General features: G+C 45.2%; 1 protein-coding gene across 1 annotated transcript in view; it reads left to right on the forward strand.

The window, feature by feature from the left end:
* The window catches only part of LOC144481086 (uncharacterized protein C7orf57 homolog), a 97,005-nt gene that overhangs the window by 34,073 nt on the left and 46,899 nt on the right, over positions 1-16,033 (forward strand). The gene's annotated exons all lie outside the window — the stretch shown is intronic.

Raw genomic sequence — 16,033 nt, forward strand, 5'->3', positions numbered from 1 at the left:
CAGTGAGAACGTAAAGAGTTGTAACAGGGAGAACATAGAACATAGAACATTACAGCGCAGAACAGGCCCTTCGGCCCACGATGTTGCACCGACCAGTTAAAAAAAAAACTGTGACCCTCCAACCTAAACCAATTTCTTTTCGTCCATGAACCTATCTACGGATCTCTTAAACGCCCCCAAACTAGGCGCATTTACAACTGATGCTGGCAGGGCATTCCAATCCCTCACCACCCTCTGGGTAAAGAACCTACCCCTGACATCGGTTCTATAACTACCCCCCCTCAATTTAAAGCCATGCCCCCTCGTGCTGGATTTCTCCATCAGAGGAAAAAGGCTATCACTATCCACCCTATCTAAACCTCTAATCATCTTATATGTTTCAATAAGATCCCCTCTTAGCCGCCGCCTTTCCAGCGAAAACAATCCCAAATCCCTCAGCCTCTCCTCATAGGATCTCCCCTCCATACCAGGCAACATCCTGGTAAACCTCCTCTGCACCCTCTCCAAAGCCTCCACATCCTTCCTGTAATGTGGGGACCAGAACTGCACACAGTACTCCAAGTGCGGCCGCACCAGAGTTGTGTACAGTTGCAACATAACGCTACGACTCCTAAATTCAATCCCCCTACCAATAAACGCCAAGACACCATATGCCTTCTTAACAACCTTATCTACTTGATTCCCAACTTTCAGGGATCTATGCACACATACACCTAGATCCCTCTGCTCCTCCACACTATTCAAAGTCCTCCCGTTAGCCCTATACTCAACACATCTGTTATTCCTACCAAAGTGAATTACCTCACACTTCTCCGCATTAAACTCCATCCGCCACCTCTCGGCCCAACTTTGCAACCTGTCTAAGTCTTCCTGCAAACTACGACACCCTTCCTCACTGTCTACCACACCACCGACTTTGGTGTCATCAGCAAATTTGCTAATCCACCCAACTATACCCTCATCCAGATCATTAATAAATATTACAAACAGCAGTGGCCCCAAAACAGATCCCTGAGGTACACCACTTGTAACCGCACTCCATGATGAATATTTACTATCAACCACCACCCTCTGTTTCCTATCCGCTAGCCAATTCCTGATCCAATTTCCTAGATCACCCCCAATCCCATACATCTGCATTTTCTGCAGAAGCCTACCATGGTGAACCTTATCAAACGCCTTACTAAAATCCATATATACCACGTCCACTGCCTTGCCCCCATCCACCTCCTTGGTCACTTTCTCAAAAAACTCAATAAGGTTAGTAAGGCACGACCTACCTGCCACAAAACCATGCTGACTATCACCTATCAATTCATTACTCTCCAAATAACTATAAATCCTATCCCTTATAATTTTTTCCAACATCTTGCCGACAACAGAAGTGAGACTCACCGGTCTATAATTCCCGGGGAAGTCTCTGTTCCCCTTCTTAAACAATGGGACAACATTCGCTAACCTCCAATCTTCTGGTACTATACCAGAGGCCAACGACGACCTGAAGATCAGAGCCAGAGGCTCTGCAATCACTTCTCTTGCCTCCCAGAGAATCCTTGGATAAATCCCATCCGGACCAGGGGATTTATCTATTTTCAGACCCTCCAGAATATCCTGCACATCCTCCTTATCAACTGTAATACTGTCTATTCTACTCCCCTGCAACCCAGTGTCCTCCTCAGCTATATTCATGTCCCCTTGCGTGAACACCGAAGAGAAATATTGGTTCAATGCTTCACCAATCTCCTCCGGTTCCACACATAACTTCCCTCTGCCATCTATAACTGGCCCTAAACTTGCCCTAACCAACCTTCTGTTCTTGACATACCTATAGAACGCCTTAGGATTCTCTTTCACCCTGTCCGCCAAAGTCTTCTCATGTCCCCTTTTAGCCCTTCTAAGCTCGCTCTTCAACTCCCTCTTAGCCAATCTAAAGCTTTCTAGTGCACTACCCGAGTGCTCACGTCTCATCCGAACATAAGCCTCCTTTTTCTTTTTAACCAACAAAGAAACTTTTTTGGTGCACCACGGTTCCCTAGCCCTACCAATTCCTCCTTGCCTGACAGGGACATACCTATCACAGACTCGCAGTAGCTGCTCCTTGAAAAAACTCCACATGTCGGACGTTCCCAGTCCCTGTAATCTCCTAGTCCAACCTATGTTTCCTAATTCTCTCCTAATAGCCTCATAATTACCCTTCCCCCAGCTAAAACCACTGGCCCGAGGTTCATGCCTATCCCTTTCCATCACTAAGGTGAACGTAACCGAATTGTGGTCACTATCACCAAAATGCACACCAACTTCCAAGTCTAGCACCTGGTCTGGCTCATTTCCCAGCACCAGATCCAATATAGCCTCACCTCGAGTTGGCCTGTCTACATACTGAGTCAAAAAACCTTCCTGCACGCTTTGAACAAAAACTGACCCCTCTAACGAGCTAGAGCTATAACAATTCCAGTCAATATTAGTCAAGTTAAAATCCCCCATAACAATTGCCCTATTACTTTCACTCCTAAGCAGGATTGACTCCGCAATCCTTTCCTCAACCTCTCTAGAACTTTTAGGAGGTCTATAAAAGACTCCCAACAGGGTGACCTCTCCTCTCCTATTTCTAATCTCCGCCCATACTACCTCAACAGATAAGTCCTCATCAAACCTCCTCTCTGACACTGTGATACAATCTCTGACCAATAATGCTACCCCTCCCCCTCTTCTACCTCCTTCCCTACTTCGACTAAAACATTTGAACCCCGGGACCTGCAGCATCCATTCCTGCCCCTGCTCTATCCATGTCTCTGAAATAGCCACAACATCGAAGTCCCAGGTACTGATCCACGCTGCAAGTTCACCCACTTTATTGCGAATACTCCTGGCATTGAAGTATACACATTTCAAACCCTGCTCCACCCCACCTCTGCAATGCCGTGCATTGCAGTCCCCATCCATGCATCCCTCACTTTCAGCCCCACTACTCAGGATCCCTCCCCCCCCCCGAATCAGTTTAAACCTCCCTGCATGGCCTTAGCAAATTTACCCCCCAGGATATTGGTCCCCTTCTGATTAAGGTGTAGACCATCCTTCTCATAGAGGTCACACCTTCCCCAGTACGAGCCCCAATTGCTTAAGTACCTGAACCCCTCCCTCCTGCACCAGAGAGCAAGAGCGGTGAGAACCTTACAGAGGTGGGAGTGAGAGAGAGCAGTGAGAACTTAAAGCAGTGAGAGTGCGAGAGAGAGAGCAGTGAGAACTTAGAATCATAGAATCCCTACAGTGCAGGAGAGGCCATTTGGCCCATCAAGGTCTGCACCGACTCTCTGACAGAGTATCTTACTCAGGGCCTCTCCCCCACCCTATCCCAGACATTTATCATGACTAATCCATCTAACCTATGCATCTTGGAACATTAAGGGGCAATTTAGCATGGCCAATCCACCTAACCTGCACATCTTTGGACTGTGGGAGGAAACCAGAGCACCCCGGAGAAAACCCATGCAGACATTGGGAGAGTGTGCAAACTCTATACAGACAGTCACCCAAGGCCGGAATTGAACCTGGGTCTCTGGAGCTGTGAGGCAGCGTGCTAATCACTGTGCCACCATGCTGGAGGAGAGCGAGAGAGATGGTGAGAACTTCAAGAGGTGTAAGGGGGAAAGAGAGAAAGAGAGAGCAATGTGAACTTAAAATGCAAGAGAGAGAGAGTATGTGGTGAGAACATAATGCGGTGTGAGGGGGAAAGAGCGAGAGCAGTGAGCACTTCAAGTGTTGGGAAGGGGAGAGAGTGAGAAACTGGTGAGAACGTAAAATGGTATGAGTGGGAGTGAGAGAGAGAGAGCAGTGAGAACTTACAAAGCTGTGAGGGGGAGAGTGAGAGAAAAAGCAAGCAGTGAGAACATAAACAGTTGTGAGGGGGAGAGAGAGCGAGAGAGCAGTAAGAACTTAAACAGGTATGACGGGGAGAGAAGGATCAGTAAGAACTTAAACAGGCATGAGGGTGAGATAGAGTAAGAGAGAGCAGTGAGAACTTAAACACGTGTGTGGGAGAGAGAGAGAAAGTGAGAGTGGTGAGAACATAAAGAGATGTGAGGAGAAAGAGAGAGCAGTGAGAATTTCAAGAAGTGTGAGATGTAAGGAGAAACACAACAGTGAGAATTTAAAGTGCTGGGAATGGGGAGAGTGAGAGAGCAGTGTGAATGTAAAAAGTGAGGGGAGAGGGAGAGAGATAATGCAGTGAGAATTTTAAACAATGTGGGAGAGATAGAGCAGTGAAAACTTAAAGTGGTGTGAGGTGGAGAGAGAGAGAACAATGAGAATTTATCGAGGTGTGAGGGGGACAGAAAGGGCAATAAGAATCTAAAGTAGTGCGAGAGGGAGAGAGTAAGGTGAGAACTTAAAACAGCTTGAGAGGGGAAAGACAGAAAACACTGTGAGAACTTGAAACGCCACTTTAGAGGAGGGAACGGCAGATCAAGCAAGCAGTGAGAACTTAATGTCGTGCAGGAGGAGAAGGAGAGAGAGAGTGCCAATCCCAGTCTGTAGACCAACCAAGTTACGAAAAGATCAAAATCTGATATCACAGGGAAAGTTGATTGGTGGGTATTTTGTTTATTTTACTTAGTCTTTCATTGAAAGTTTGTGTAATTTATTAGCAATTGTGACATTTTATTACTTGCAGTATTAATGCTTATTGGGTGTAGTAGGGTATATTAATTATAAATTAATTTAGAAAATAAATTAATTAACACAATAACAATAGCAGGGCAGGTGATGTGTTGGAACTGCAGAATGTGGGAACTTCTGGGCATCAGTGTGTTCCAGGGCAAACACGTCGGCAGTAACTGTCTGTGGCGTGAGGAGCTTTGTCTCAGAATTATTGAGCTGGATGCCAACCTGCAGACTTTGATGCATCAACTGGGGGAAATTTACCTGGACATTTAATTCCAGGAGGTGGTCAACTCCCTTAGGATAGGGTCTTCTGAATTGGTTAGTGGTCAGGAACAGGAGGGTGTGACTGTGAGTGAGGCAAGTATAGGGACCCAGAAGGTAGGAATGGAGGGGTTTCAGTCCCAGTAATTGTTCAACAGGTTCAAGGTTCTTGCAGCCTCTATGGGTGAAGGCAAGAGCTGCAAGGTAGATGAGCAAACTGACCATGGCATCATGGTACAAGCCACCATTCAAATTGGGGGAGTTAATACAAATGTAGTGGTAGCAGGGGACAGTACAGTCAGAGGCATAGACACATTTCTCTTCAGCTGAGAGCCAGAGTCCAGACAGTTCTGTTGCCTGCCCAATGCCAGGATTTGGGGCATCTGTCTGATGTTGGAGTGGTATTTGCAGTGGGAGGAGAAAGATCCAGTTGTTGTGATCCATATTGATATCAATGACATTGATAGGATTAAGAAAGAGGTTCTCTTTAGGGATTATGAGCAGCTAGCAGTTAAATTAAAAAGCAGCATCTCAAAGGTAATGATTTCTGGATTATTAGCTGAGCCATAAACAAATCGGCATAGTGTAAATAAGATTAGAGAGATGAATGCATGGCTCAAAGACTAGTGTAGGTGAAATGGGTTTCGATTCATGGGGCACCAGCTCCAAATGGGAGCTGTATCTTTGGGATGGGCTTCACCTGAACTGTGGTTGGACCAATGTTCTGGTGAGTCACATAACTAGGCAGTAAGGGAGGCTTTAAACTCCGGTGCACTGCCCCCTGGCACCTTGGCACTGACGCACTCTTCTAGCCCCTTGGGGGCTCAATGAGGTAGATCCAGTGGCTATTTGCCCCTCTATTACTGCCAGGCTCTAGAGGAAGGGTCCCTCAGTAGTTCTGGGGGTTGGGTGGGCTCAGGCTGGGGGCAAGGTGCTGACCTCATCTCTCTCCCCAGGGATGCAGGTCTCATGGCTGGACTGCCCCTTTTCTCCCTGGCAGACCTAATAATCACCCCCTGGCATAGTGCTTTCATGATGTGGAGATGCCGGCGTTGGACTGGGGTAAACACAGTAAGAAGTTTAACAACACCAGGTTAAAGTCCAACAGGTTTATTTGGTAGCAAAAGCCACACAAGCTTTCAGGCAGCTCTGTGATCAACATCTTCATTCCTGCCTGTTAGCTGTGAAAATTCTGAAGTGGCTAGGTCACTTTAATCTCCATGCTGCCTGGTCACCTGGTAGCACTCCATTCTGCAGCAGAGATTTTCCTTTCTCCCTGTTAGAAGCTGTAGGTGTGAACAGACTCCTTTGAAGTCCTCTGTCAGAAAGGAGATGTTAATTTCACTTGGGATTTGTAAAAGACAAACTATTTATTCCTTTTGAAGAAACCACAACTGTCAATCAAGCTTAGAGTCTTTGAATTTTCACAGTCAATGGTAATTCCAGGATGTTAATATTGAGAGATTCAGTGATGGTGTTGCCATTGAATGGTTGGATTCTCTCTTGTTGGAGATAGGCATTGCCTGGGACTTGTGTAGGGCAAATCTTACTTGCAACTCATTAGCCCAAGCCTGACTGTTGTCCTGGTTTTGCTACATATGGGTAAAGACTGATTAGTATCTAAGGAGTTGCAGTTGGTGCTGAACACTGTGCAATCATCAGCAAACATCCCTACTCTGACCTTATGTTGGACGGAAGGTCATTGATGAAGCAGCTGATGACGGTTGGGCCGAGGACACTAGCCAGAGCAACTCCTGCAGTGATATCCTGTGACTGAGATGATTGACCTCAAGCAACTACAACCATCTTCCTTTGTGCTGTGTAAGATTCAAACCAGTGGAATGTTTTCACCCAATTCCCATTGACACTTTCATGCCACATCAAATACAGCCTTGATATTGAGAGCACTAACTTTCACCTCACCTTCTGAGATCTTTGGACTAAGGTTGTAATGAGGTCAGGAGCTGAGTGACCCTGGAAGAACTTAAACTGAGTGTCAGTGATCAGGTTATTACTAAGTGCCGTATGATAGAACTGTCAACAACACTTTCAGTCATTTTGCTGATATTCAAGAGTAGATTGATCAGGCAGTAATTGGTCAGGTTGGATATATCCTGCTTTTGTGGGCAGGCGATACCTGTTTTCCACATTTCCAGGCAGATGAAAGTGTTGTAACTGTACTCAAACAGCTTGACTGAGGGTGCAGCTGGTTCTTGGGCACAAGTGTCCAGCATTATTGCTCAAATGTTGACAGGATCCAGTGCCTTTAGCCGCTTCTTGATTCCTTGTGGAGTGAATCTAATTGGTTAAAGACTGGCATCTGTGGTGCTGGGGACCCCAGAAGGAGACCGAAATGGATCATCCATTTGACACTTCTGGCTGAAGATTGATGCAAATGCCTTGTCTTTTCCACTTATGTGCTTGACTTCTTCTTCATTCAAGGTGGGGATATTTGTGGAGCTTCCTCATCCAGTTATTTGTTTAATTGTTCACCACTATTCATGACTGGATGTGGCAGGACTGCAGAACTTAGATCTGATTCATTGGACGTGGGACTGCTTAGCTCTGACTGTTGCACACTGCTTCCACTATTTGGCATGCCAGCAATTCTGTGTTGTAGCTTCACCAGGTTGACACCTCATTTTTAGGTATGCCTAGTTTTGCTCCAGGCATGCCATCCTGTACTCTTCATTGAACTAGAGTTGATTATCATGCTTGATTATAATAGTAGGGTGGCATATGCTGGGCCATAAGGTTACAGTTAGTGGTTGTATACAATTCTGCTGCTGTTGATAACCCACAGCACAGCACATAGAATCATAGCATCTTTACAGGGCAGAAGGAGGCCATTCGGCCCATCAAGCCTGCACCGACAACAATCCCACCCAGTCCCTATCCCTGCAACCCCACATATTTACCCTGCTAATCCCCCTAACACTAAGAGTCAATTTAGCATGGCCAGTCAAGCTAAGCTGCACATCCTTGGAGTGTGGAAGGAAACTGCAACACCCGGCGGAAACCCACACAGACATGGGGAGAATGTGCAAATTCCACACAAACAATCATCTGAGGCCAGAATTGAACCCGGGTCCCTAGTGCTGGATCACTGTGCCACCATGTCACTCAGTGGTTGCCCAGTTTTGAGTTGCTATATCTGTTCGAAATCTAACCCAGTCAGCATGGTGGTAGTGCCACACAATACGATGGAGGGTTTCCTTAATGTGAAGATGGGGCTTCATCTCCACAAGGACTGTGCCTTGGTCACTATTATCTGTACAGTTATGAACAGATGCACCTGCTACAGGTAGATTGTTGAGGACAAGTTCATGTAGGTTTTCCCCTCTTGTTGGTTCTCTCAACACCTGTCACAGACCCAGTCTAGTAGCTATGTTATTTAGGACTTGGCCAGCTCTGTCAGAAGTGATGCTACCAAGCCACTCATGGTGATGGACATTGTCCTGGTGCTATGAGACTTCATGAGGTCTCAAGTCAATGTTGAGAATTCCCAGGGCAACTAACTTCTGACTATACCACTGTGCCACCATCATTTGTTGGTCATACCCAGGGATGGTGATGGTAGTGTCTGGGACATTGTCTATAAGGTATGTTTCCTTGGGTATGACTATCTCAAGCTGTTGCTTGACGAATCTGTGGGACAGCTCTTCCAATTCTGGCAAAAGCCCCAGATGTTAGGAAGGTGGACTTTACAAGGTCATCAGGGCTGGGTTTGCCATTTTATATATATAAACTACAAATGGTCATGAATGTAGCCCAATCCATCACACAAACCAGTCTCCCATCCACTGACCACTGTCTACACTTCCCGCTGTCTCGGCAAAGCAGCCAGCATAATTAAGGACCCACGCACCCCGGACATACTCTCTTTCACCTTTTTCCGTTGGAAAAACGATACAAAAGTCTGAGGTCACGTACCAACCGACTCAAGAACAGCTTCTTCCCTGCTGCCATCAGACTTTTGGATGGACTTACCTTGCATTAAGTTGATCTTTCTCTACACCATAGCTATGACTGTAACACTACATTCTGCACTCTCTCGCTTCCTTCTCTTTGAACGGTATGCTTTGTCTGTAAAGCTCACAAGAAACAATACTTTTCACTGGATACGAATACATGTGACAATAATAAATCCAATCAAAATTATCATTTCTGGTACCACAGTCCATACTGGATGTTCATCCAGTTTCATTCCTTATTTTAAGAATCAGCAAAGAATGACTTAAAAAAGAGGGAGAAAGAAGAGTTGAGAGAAAGCCCGTTAGTAATATAAAAGCAGAAAGAAAGTGTTTCTATGAGTATTTAAATAGGAAAAGGGTAACTAAAACTAGTATTGTTCTTTAGAGATCGAGTCTAGTGTTACAAGTCAGGTTGGGTACTTCAAGGTGTTCTATGAAGCTCGCCTGACCTGTAACATTTTACGTAGAATTTGGTTAGGATGTGCATGAGATGTTTCACTCCAGGTGTGATTCAACTGACTCACAAGGAGCTTTTATCAAAAACAAAGTTTAATTAAGAATATTGTTGACATATTTAGTAAGACAATTAGCAAGAACTTTTAACAGTTACAAACAAGAAACAGCAACCACGATACTGTATAACTCTTAAGGAAATATCTCCAATGTGTTCCAACCAAAACCAACAGCCAATACACAAAACCCTTCAAATAAACACAATACAGCATAGGTTAATGTCCACTTGTTACAGGAATTCCGCCTCCTGGGTTGAATGCTGAAAATCTCTTGTGAAGAAACTCAGAAGAGGTTGTAATCAAATCTGTTTCCCAAAACACAGCTTCTTTAAGGCAGAACCAAACAAAGAGGAAAAAAACAGGGAGAGGAAGAGACTGTTTCTTAGCTTGCTGCTAAACTGCTTCCAAAAACTCCCTAAAACGAAACTGAAAGCCCAAAGGAGAAAACCCCTATCACATGACTGCCACAAACGAAACTGAAAGCCCTATCACCTGACTGCCACAGCTTAGCTCCATCACCCAATGACATCCCTGAAGCTGTAAGCTGCATGATTTTTAAAAAAACTTTCTTAAAGGTACACTCACACAACACTAGGAATTGAAAATGAAAAACAAGGAAAAGCAAGAGATGTTGAACACATATTTTGTATCTGTCTTCACTGTAGAAAACCTCCCAAAGATATTTGAAAACCAAGACGTGAACAAGAGGAATTAACTTAAAAAATTCACCATCATTAGGGAAGAAGTGCAAGGAAAACGATTAGATTTAGAGGCTGGCAAATCCCCAGTGCCCTGCAGCTAAAGGTCTTAAAAGAAGTGCCTACAGGGATACTAGATGCAATGGGTATAATCTTCCAAGATTCCTTAGATTCCAGAAGAGCCCCAGTGGATTGGAAAATCGCTAATATAACATCTTTATTCAAAAAAGGAAAGAGACAGAAAGCAGGGAACTACAGGCCAGTTAGCTTAACATCTGTCAGAAAGAAATTGCTAGAATTCATTATTCAGGAGGTTGTAGCAGGATACTTAGAAAATCATGATTTGATCAGGCAGTGTCAACATGGATTTGTGAGAGGGAAATTGTGTTTAACTAATTTAATAATAACAAATATGGTGCATATGTTACAAATTAGGGAAAATTAGGATTAAAAGATGAAATTGGCATAAAATAAAAAGGGGGATTGTTAAGTGCAGCTGTCTGAAGGGGTGTTTTGATATGTGAATTAGCATACAAGTGGGAACAACTAGTGTTTACCTATGGCACTTATACGCTAAAGGCCAGATCCACAGGGTGAGTAACATCAAAGGAAAATAATGATATATCCATAGTACAATGACTGGAGAAAGGCACATAGTAGAAACAGCTACTATCACAGCCACACGCTGCTGCAGAAAACTGGCTCCCTTGAAAACAGGTTATTGCTAATAGGGCGCTAGTTAAAAGATGTGCGGGTTAGATTGTGAAAAGATGTCCAAAGATGTGCGGGTTAGATTGATTGGCCATGCTAAAATTGCCCCTTAGTGTCCTGAGATGCGTAGGTTAGAGGGATTAGTGGGTAAATATGTAGGGATAAGGAGTTAGGGCCTGGGTTGGATTGTGGTCGGTGCAGACTCGATGGGCCAAATGGCCTCTTTCTGCACTGTAGGGTTTCTATGATTCTATGAGTTAAAATCCAAAACTCGAATTAAGAAGAATATGCCTTCACTGAATCCGAAGACAATCATCCCAAATGTGGACAGATAACTTGTCTGTGGTAACTATCTGCTGGATTTAGCTCATAGAGTTGGATAACGTTAGATGTTGTTTGGGAAAAAGGCATCTCAGATTTCAGGAAATGTAGGCAGTTGGGAACAGAGGGGTAACTTCATGTGATACAGCCTATGTATAGCCGTCAGGGTAGTTAAGTGTACCGTTGTAGTGTATTATAGCACTATTTTTTTTTCTTTTAAGTTGATAAATATTCTTTATTAATTGGTCACAAAACGAAAAGACCATTCCTCCCTGGTTTGCACTTCTTTTCCCACAGTGTATCAAATTGAAAATATACACCATTAAGAACCGGTGTTCCAAGTTACCTTTCTGAGTTTTAGGATACCCTCACATTTAACATCAGCGAATTCTTAACAGATAAAGGGACACCTATAGATGTGGTGTACTTGGATTTCCAGAAGTCAAACAGGAAGTGGAGAGCAGCGATAAATGGGTCCTTTTGGATTGGCAAGCTGTACAAGTGGAGTGCTAGTGGGGTCAGTGCTGCGGCCTCAACTATTTACAATCTACATCAATGATTTGGATGAAGGGACCGAATGTCTCATATCTAAATTTGCCAATGACACCAGGAAAGGTAGGAAAGTATGTTGTCCAGAGGAGGTAGAGAGTCTGCAAAGGGATATAGTCAGGTTAAGTGAGTGGGCAAAATTTTGGCAGATGGAGTATATTGTGGGAAAATGTAAAATTGTCCACTTTGGAAGGAAGAGTGGAAAAGCAGTATACTATTTAAATGCAAAGATATTGAAGAACTCGGTGGGACAGAGGGATCTGAGTATCCTGGTAGGTGAATCACAGAAAAATAGTATGCAGGTACAGCAAATGATTAGGAAGGCAAATGAATGTTGGCATTTATTGCAAGGTGAATGGAATATAAACATAGAAGAGTTTTACTGCAGCTGCACAGGGCCTTGGTAAAACCACATTTAAAGTACTCTGTACAGTTTTGATCTTCTTATTTGAAAATCAATATAATTGCATTAGAGGCTGATCACTCAACACATTCCTGGGATGAGAGGCCTATCCTATGAAGAAAGGTTGAACAGGTGGGACCTATACCTATTGGAGTTCAGAAGAATGAGAGGTGATTTTATTGAAACATATAACATCCTGAGGAAATCTGATAGATTAGATACAGAGAAGATATTTCCACTTAGAGTCAGAGAGTCACAGAGGTTTACAGCATGGAAACAGGCCCTTCGGCCCAACTTGTCCATGCCGCCCTTTTTTTTAAAAACCCCTAAACTAATCCCAATTGCCTGCATTTGGCCCATATCCCTCTATACCCATCGTACCCATGTAGCTATCTAAATGCTTTTTAAAAGATACAATTGTACCCGCCTCTACTACTACCTCTGGCAGCTTATTCCAGACACTCACCACCCTCTGTGTGAAAAAATTGCCCCTCTGGACACTTTTGTATCTCTCCCCTCTCACCTTAAACCTATGCCCTCTAGTTCCAGACTCCCCCACCTTTGGGAAAAGATATTGACTATCTATCTTGTCTATGCCCCTCATTATTTTATGGACCTCTATAAGTCACCCCTCAGCCTCCTATGCTCCAGAGAAAAAAGTCCCAGTCTATTCAGCCTCTCCTTATAACTCAATCCATCAAGTCCCGGTAGCATCCTCGTAAATCTTTTCTGCACTCTTTCTAGTTTAATAATATCCTTTCTATAATAGGGTGACCAGAATTGCACACAGTATTCCAAGTGTGGCCTTCCCAATGTCTTGTACAACTTCAACAAGACGTCCCAACTCCTGTATTCAATGTTCTGACCGATGAAACCAAGCATGCTGAATGCCTTCTTCACCACTCTGTCCACCTGTGACTCCACTTTCAAGGAGCTATGAACATGTACCCCTAGATCTCTTTGTTCTGTAACTCTCCCCAACGCCCTACCATTAACTGAGTAAGTCCTGCCCTGGTTCAATCTACCAAAATGCATCACCTCGCATTTGTCTAAATTAAACTCCATCTGCCATTCGTCAGCCCACTGGCCCAATTGATCAAGATCCCGTTGCAATTGGAGATAACTTTCTTCACTGTCCACTATGCCACCAATCTTAGTGTAATCTGCAAACTTACTAACCATGCCCCCTATATTCTCATCCAAATCATTAATATAAATGACAAATAACAGTGGGCCCAGCACTGATTCCTGAGGCACACTGCTGGTCACAGGCCTCCAGTTTGAAAAACAACTTCTACAACCACCCTCTGGCTTCTGTCAAGAAGCCAATTTTGTATCCATTTAGATACCTCACCCTGGATCCCATGAGATTTAACTTGATGCAACAACCTACCATGCGGTACCTTGTCAAAGGCCTTGCTAAAGTCCATGTAGACAACATCAACTGCACTGCCCTCATCTACCTTCTTGGTTACCCCTTCAAAAAATTCAGTTAAATTTGTGAGGCATGATCTTCCACTCATAAAGCCATGCTGACTGTCCCTAATCAGTCCTTGCATCTCTAAATGCCTGTAGATCCTGTCTCTCAAAATACCTTCCAACAATTTACCCACCACAGATGTGAGGCTCACTGGCCTGTAGTTCCCAGGCTTTTCCCTGCAGCCCTTTTTAAACAAAGGCACAACATTTGCCACTCTCCAATCTTCAGGCACCTCACCCGTGACTATCAATGATTCAAATATCTCGGCTAGGGGGCCCTTAATTTCCTCCCTAGCCTCCCACAATGTCCTGGGGATTTATCTACCTTGATGTGCTTTAAGACTTCCAGCACCTCTTTCTCTGTAATATGTACACTTGTGGGGAAGACTAGAAGCAAGGGACACAGTTTAAGAATAAGAGGTCAAAAGTTCAAGACAGGTGAGGAGAAATCATCGAATTGTTTTCTCTCAAAGGGTCGTGAGTATGCTGAATTCTCTTCCCCAGAAAGCAGTGGAGGCTAGGTTGTTAAATTTATTCAAGCCAGTTAGACAGAGCTTTGATAGCCATGGGAGTCAGGGATTATGGAAGGTAGATGGCAAAGTGGACTTGACACCACAATCAGAGCTGATTTTATCCAATCACGGAACGGAGTTTTACCTGTATTTGGCAGTGTGTGACAGTGGGCGGGAAAAGTGGGATAAAGCCACCGGCACCAACAGTCGCTTTCTCTGCTGTATCATTGGGAACATTGCAGAAAAAAATGGCAAAGGTGGATTCCATGACATCACACTGGCGAGATGGACTCTGTTTGCACCTGCCCTGCCAACAACTTGTGGGGGGATTCTCCAGGCTAGTTACTGGCGAGAATCGTGATAGCCTGGAGAATAGGGCGTTGGTCAAAAAATGGGTTTGTGCTGGATGCCAAACTGATCATGATGCTCCCTAGCCCATCCTGCCAGCCCTGATCGGGTTGCTGCCCTTAGCAAGCAGCAACTCAATAATTGTGCAAACTCACTATCTGTAATACAATCCTTCTTCATAGGATCGCTCCCCCCCACCCCCCCCCCCCCCCCACTCCCCAGCCCTTGCTCCCCCCATCATCAGCAGCAGTGTAACCCCCCTGTGGCAACACAGATTACCAGCATCGGGGCATCAGGACCTTCCCGATGAGTCCCCTGTCAAACCCCTTCACAGCCCACCCCTTCCGCAGACCCCAATTTGTTGATCACCCACCACCTCCCTTGCAGGCCCAGCTCCTTCCCTCCCCCCCCCGCCCCCCACACCTTGCCTCCCCCTCTGTAGAGCTCCCCCCATTGCCTCCCCCCACCGCAGAGTTCCCCCCCTTGTCTGGCCCCCTGCGGACCTCCCCACCTTGCCTCCCACCTCCCCACCTGTCCCCCCCCCCACAGAGTTACCTCTCTTGCCTTCCCCCCCTGCTGAGCTCCCTGCTTGCCTGGCTAACATACAGAGTTCCCCATCTTGTTTTTATCCACTGTTATAGCCCACCCCCTCAGGCCCACCCTCTTAGCATTGTCTCCGGCGCTGTTACGGTACCTGGTGGGCACTGCCTGGGTGCCTGGTGGACAATGCCAGGCTGGCAATGCCAGATGGGCACTGGCTGGCCATTCCCTGACCACCCTATGGCTTCAAAAGCCACCGATCCCGACGAGGAAGGAAACATCCAGGAGGCCACAAATGGCTGTGCCATATGCATTAAGGTCATGTTAGTGATGACATTAATAGTTAAACTGGCTTCAGCGCAAAGCCGAACATGCGGTAAAACAGGGCCAGGAAGAGGGCTTTCAGTGCGAGACCGGTTCACACCCGGCACAAAATCCTCGCATGCTAGCATCAAGGTCTGGTGCGCCGATCAACCGGCACAGCGGGCCGGAAAGATCAAGCCTATCATCGTAGTCAATTATTTTTGCATCCACTTCACAACCTTGTATTTTTTCCGAAAGTACAGGCTCAAAAACAATGATTGCTTCGGTTCATCATTACCACCTTGCTTTTTACTCTGTACACCCATTTGTAAAAACTAGGATCCCAAACATTTTTATCAACTTGTTCTCCTCCTTTAAAAGATGTTCCTATGAACAAAATTATTATCACTCAGTGATACTTAGAATTTGTGCTAATTTTAAAACACAGAGCAAACTTAAGATACAGTATTTGGTGTCATTGCTAAAGTGGCTAAAGTAGGGGGGGTGGGGAGACCGATTTTCCATCCCGCTGCGCTGCTTCTTTAGCGCAGCGGGCCAGGAGACTCTAGCGGTGGCCGACTCGCGCTGGGCATCCGGGCCTCCACGTGTCTCCCAGCGCCGGATTTCCGGCGCCATCAGCTCCGCACTGATTACTGGCGCAGAGCTGCATAACGTATGCAGAGTCTAATTTTAACACAATTTAAATCCCATTAGAAGGCCGGGGACTGAAATCTCGAAGGCCCGCTAGCCTCTCTCCTCCGCG

Source organism: Mustelus asterias, chromosome 2 (genome assembly GCF_964213995.1).
Source record: "Mustelus asterias chromosome 2, sMusAst1.hap1.1, whole genome shotgun sequence".
NCBI classification, from domain to species: Eukaryota; Metazoa; Chordata; class Chondrichthyes; order Carcharhiniformes; family Triakidae; genus Mustelus; species Mustelus asterias.